The sequence below is a fragment of the Piliocolobus tephrosceles genome, chromosome 7 (assembly GCF_002776525.5).
Source record: "Piliocolobus tephrosceles isolate RC106 chromosome 7, ASM277652v3, whole genome shotgun sequence".
NCBI lineage: Eukaryota > Metazoa > Chordata > Mammalia > Primates > Cercopithecidae > Piliocolobus > Piliocolobus tephrosceles.
In genome coordinates, this window is record NC_045440.1 from 31,178,140 (window position 1) to 31,184,139 (window position 6,000).

The 6,000-nt window shown below is 38.0% G+C and overlaps 1 non-coding gene across 1 annotated transcript; it reads right to left on the bottom strand.

The window, feature by feature from the left end:
• Window positions 1-1,595: 1,595 nt before the first annotated feature.
• LOC111544207 lies at window positions 1,596-1,701 on the bottom strand. The gene has a single exon (XR_002732069.1). It is a non-coding gene; the product is annotated as a U6 spliceosomal RNA (small nuclear RNA).
• Between the last annotated feature and the right edge of the window lie 4,299 nt (window positions 1,702-6,000).

A 6,000-nucleotide genomic window follows, 5' to 3' on the forward strand; every position in this document is an offset into this window, starting at 1 on the left:
CAAAGTCAAGTCCTCGCCACACTGCCAATGGACATGGGTCCCCAGAGAGCAGGATTTGGGAGTCCAACATGAAGAGTCAGAACCACCCTTGGTCCTCAGAGCGCCCATCAGGAACGGAGCACAAAGGGCTCCAACAGGCCTCCTTGCCTGGGTGGAACAAAAGGAGGTCTGAAAGCAAGATGTGATCCTATCCAAGTCATGTCACCAAAGCTGTGAAAGACAAATGCCCTATAAAGTTAAGGGTATGATTTTATTCAGGCAGAACATTCATGAATGGGGAACATCTCAAAGAAGAGGGAGAAAGCCTAGAGTTTAGAAAAGGAAGTCATGAGGAAGGATGGACCGGAAGTCTTATGAGATTCACAAGAGAAGGCATTCTTAAAATATGTGAGAGCAATGTGGCCCTTTGTGATAAGCCATTTCCCTGAACACAGAAGCTGGGGAGATTTCTTAACTGTTAAACTCTGAGGCTCAGACAAATCTCAAAATTTTCACCCCCGCACCTTGTAGTAGGCCTCAACTGGTACAGGGGTTAAGAGTTTGCGGTAGGTAAGGAGGCAGAGCTGTATAACTTGGAAAAGTTACTAAAGTGATTTTGATTATGCTGTCTTCCAAATCAAAATCACTCATCTATTTAATAAGTTCCTTCAGGTCAGCAATTATATAGTCATATCACTTTGTAACATTGGAGCAGTTATTTAATTTCTCTCAGCATCCCTCTCCTACTCAGCAAAATTAGGAGGTTGTAGACAGGTACAAGAATGTTCATTGCATACTTATTTATAAAACCAAAAGACTGAAAACAACCTAAACATACGTGCATGGAAGAATGAATAAATAAAGTAATTTATATTCATACAATGGGCTGCTATGGCAGTAAATAATTTGATGCACACACATTATCGCAAATAGATATTAAATATAACATGTTAAGAAAGTAGAGAATGATTCCAACAGTGCATCATGTATGGAACTTTAAATTCACAACACAGAAATGATACTATGTATAGTGAATGCATGTTTACCGAAACCATTTTTAAAAATGAATGGGATAGACTGGTCCAATCCCTAAAACTAGCCACATGTGGCTATTGAGTGGTTGGAATACAGCCAATCTGAATTGAGATGTGCTGTGAGAGGAAGTTATACACTAACAAAAGGTAAAAATAGCTCATTAACACTTTTTAAATATTGACTGCTGAAATATTTTGGATATATTGGGTTATGTAAAATAATTACTAAAATTAATTCCATTTGTTTCTTTTTACTTTAAAAAATTTAATTAACTTTTTATATTTGTTTTAAAACACCTTATTGAAATAAGAATTAATATACCAGACAATTCTCCCATTTACATTGCACAATTTGATGTTGTTGTTTTTATATGTTCACAGGGCTGTGTAATCATCACTACAATAAATTTAGGACATTTCATCACCCCAAAAGAAACTTTGTTCCCATTACCAGTCAGGCAATCACCAGTCTACTTTCCATCCCTTAGGATGTACTTATAGCTTGTCATCTTATATAAATCATACAACATGCAGTCTTCTGTGACTGGCCCATTTCACTTAGCATAATGTTTTTCTTTTTAAAAAAATATGAAATGCTTCACAAATTTGTGTGTCATCTTTGCATAGCAGCCATGCTAATCTTCTCTGTATCATTCCAGTTTTGGTTAAGCTTTTGATTTTAGAATAGTTCTAGGTTTACAGAAAAATTGCAGACAGTACAGGGAGTTCTCATTTATCCATATTCAGTTTCTCCTGCTATTAACATCTTACATTAGTATGGTGCATTTGTCACAATTCGTGAACCAATTGTTTACATTATTACTTAGATTCCTATTTGAATGTTTACATAATAATTGTACATATTGATGGGATACCTAGTAGCATTTTGATACATACAATGTATAGCGATCAGATCAAGGTAATTAGCATATCCATCCTCTCAAATGTTATTTCGTTGTGCTTGGAATATTCAACATGTCCCTTTTAGCTATCAGAAACTATATATTATTATTAACTATAGTTATCACACAGTGGTATAGAATACTAGACCTTATTCCTCCCATCTAGCTGTAATTTTGTCATTTAACAAATATCTTCCTATCCCTCCCTTTCTCCCTACTCTTCCCAGCCTCTAGTATCCTCTGTTCTACTTTTTACTTCTATCAGATCTACTTTTTTTTAGCTTCCACATACAAGTGAGAACATGCGGTGTTTAATTTTCTGTTCCTGTCTTATTTTAAATGTAGCTACTAGACATTTAAAATTACATATGTGCCTCCCATTATATTTCTGGTGGACAGTGCTGAACTAGAAGTTTACATCCCAAACATCCCAAATAGCACTTGCAGTGATATTTAAAAGGACTTTTAGTCATGTTAGTAAGGTTGAATGCATTAAAGAAAAATAGACTAGGAGCAAATATGACAAAAATGTTAACAGTTGTTAATTCTGAACTATGATAGTAGAGATTATTGTTATAATATTTGTCATATCTTTTTTATTTCTCAAAAAAGAAAAAAGTCCCCCAAAACTTGCATATCTCCCACTCCTATATTTGACCAGATAAAATGAGCAGTGCACTGGAATTTATTAAAAACTAGCCATGTAGGCCGGGCGTGGTGGCTCATGCCTGTAGTCCAGCACTCTGAGAGGCCAAGGTGGGTGGATCACTTGACCCCAGGAGTTTTTATCAAAGTCACTGTCAGCACATTTGTGTTGCTATAAAGGAATACCTGAGGCTGGGAAATTTATAAAGAAAATAGTTTTGTTTATTTGGCTTACAGTTCTGCAGGTGTACAATAAGCATGATGCCAGAATCTGCTTTGCTTCTGGTGAGGTCCTCAGGCTACTTCCATTCATAGCAGAAGGTGACGGGGAGCTAGAGTATGCAGAGATGAAGAGAAAGGAAGCAAGAAAGAGGAGGGGAGACACCACACTCTTTTCAATAACCAGCTCTGGCAGGAGCCAATAGGAAGAACTCGCTTATCCCTTTCACCTTGAGGGTGTTAATCTATTCATGAGGAATCTCCCCTCAGAACCCAAACACCTCCCAGTAGGCCCCACCTCCAACACTGGGGATCACATTTAAACATGAGGTTTGGAGGGTCAAATATGCAAACTTTAAGGGTGGGGTGTGGTGGCTCACACCTGTAATCCCAGTACTTTGAGAGGTCAAGATGGGTGGATCGCTTGAGCTGAGGTGTTCAAGACCAGCCTGAGCAACATGGTGAAACTCTGTCTCTACAAAAAAAATACAAAAATTTGCCAGGCATGGTGGCACACTCCTGTAATCCCAGCTACTTGGGAGGCTGAGGTGGGAGGATCGCTTTAACCTGAGAGGTGAGAGTTACAGTGAGCTGAGATCATGCCAGTGCACTCCAGCCTGGGCAACAGAGTGAGACCCTGTCTCAAAAAAAAAAAAAAGCAAACTATAGCAGTAACTAACTTCTCTTTTACATAGGAAAGTGGGAGGTACTATGTTGGTGCAAAAGTAATTGCCATTAAAAGCCGCAATTGGCCGGGCGCGGTGGCTCAAGCCTGTAATCCCAGCACTTTGGAAGGCCGAGACGGGCGGATCATGAGGTCAGGAGATAGTGACCATCCTGGCTAACACGGTGAAACCCCGTCTCTACTAAAAAATACAAAAAAAACTAGCCGGGCGAGGTGGCGGGCGCCTGTAGTCCCAGCTACTCCGGAGGCTGAGGCAGGAGAATAGCGTGAACCCGGGAGGCGGAGCTTGCAGTGAGCTGAGATCCGGCCACTGCACTCCAGCCTGGGTGACAGAGCAAGACTCTGTCTCAAAAAAAAAAAAAAAGCCGCAATTACTTTTGCATCAACCTAATAGATAAGTGAGACCTGTCCGTCATATGTAAGCATCTTAGTGGAGTAGCAAATCTCATGAATACATACAACTTTCTGTAGCTGCTCACTCACCTTCTATGCTTTTTTTGCAGTAGAAAAACCAAACATGTTTATCAGTGTAACCCACAAGATATAGTGACTCCACAGCATGTAAACATAGAGGCAAAGGTATATATACTTTAAAGTATGCTTAATAATCTATGTTTCAAAGCATAGCCATACTTAATTATCTGAATGTCCAATAATTATTTATTTAACATTAGTTCAAGGTTTTAAGTCATCTAGAGAACTTAGATACTGTATTCAACCTGATACACTACAATGATTAGTGATGATATAAAAAGATTTTCACAATAATCTTTCAAATTAATTGAATACAAATAAACATTTTCATAGTCTCAAGTATTATTTAGGAATAACTGTCATTTTTTCTTGATAAATAATCTATTAAATATTTATAAAGGTCTGATAGACCAGTTTCTTCATGAGACATTAAATCCTAATCTTATAAAAATAAAATGCACTCTTGTATTCTATGCTGATAAAATTTGGGAATGGATACACAGCTGTATTTGTTTGATTTCTTAAACCCAAATTATTAAACCAAGGATTGTTAAGCCTTAATTGTGTAAAGTTGTATTCTTATATGTAAATATTTTTCAGCTGGTTTTTCTGAGAAGAATTTTTTTTTCTTAGAAGGCTACCACTTTGAACAATTTTCAAAGTTTAGCTTTCTTATTTTCTGTGAAGTTTGGAAAACATTGTGTCTGCAGATCAATGAGAATAGTTCCTCAAATTTAAGGTACATCATAATCTAACTTATTAAATATTTTAGAAGTAGAAAAATATTTAATTCTCAATAACAGAAGTTAGATATCTTTCTGAATTATAGACATACCTACACAGAGTTTACAGTTGTAGCCACAGATCAATGTCAACCTAGAAACAAAAATCCACTGTCCAGATCGCAAAGAGTTGCTCTCTTCCATGGTGGGCACAACATTCTTTTATTTTATTTTTTTAGAGACAGGGTCTCGCCGGGTCACCCTGGTTGGAATACAGTGGTGCAATGGTAGCTCACTGCAGCCTTGACCTCCCTGGTTCAAGCCATCCTCTCGCCTCAGTCTCTTAAGTAGCTCGTAGCATATACCTTGCCAAGCTAAGTTTTTTGTTTGTTTTTGTTGTTTGTTTGTTTTCTTTTTGTAGAGATAAGGTCTTGCTATGTTGCCCAGGCTGGTCTCAAACTCCTGGGTTCAAGTGATCCTCCCACGTTGGCCTCCCGAGGTGCTGGGATTATAGGCAGAAACCACTGAGCTCGGCACACAATTCTGAATTCATTTGAGCTCATAAACAGACAAGCAGAAGACCAACAGGTTGGATTTTTATATAGTTCCTCGTTTCTTTCTTTTTCTTTTTTGACGGGGTCTCCCTTTGTTGCCCAGGCTGGTCTCAAACTCCTGGGCTCAGGCAAGCCTCCCACCTCGGCCTTCCAAAGTGCTGGGATTACAGGCATGAGCCACTGCACCCGGCCTTATGTTGTTTCTTATCTAACAGAGAAGAGATCTACATCATTGATCCAACAGAAATCACCAAATGGCCAAACCATAAAACCAAATTCCCAATCGTTACTGCCATCAAATAGTGAATAATTTATCACTGTGGGTGATTAAGAAAAAAACAAAACCACAAAATTAATAGAAAGTGAAGGGAAAGCCTAGAGAGACAGCAAATTTAAACCTCTATGACCACCTGGAAGGAGCCAAACAAAATGAAACCAGTTATTGAGTTTAAACAGGTCACTTCTCAAGTCAGGCATTTTATTTGGCTCAAGTGAGTCCTCTTCATAACCTTGGTGAAACAAAATTGGTATATTTCTTTGCCAATTGACTTTTTAAAACTTTTTATTGTGGAATATTTCAAACATATATTAACTAGAAAGGATAGTATAATAAAATCCATGTGCCCATCACTGAACTGTAGTAATTGTCATTCATGCCAGTTTTCTTTCATCTAAACCCACACCCACCTTCTCCTTCCCTTCAGATTATTTTGAAGGCAGTATCACACATAGTACTTCACTTTTCCTTTTATACCTCAGTGTGAATCTACAAAAAGAACTCTTAAA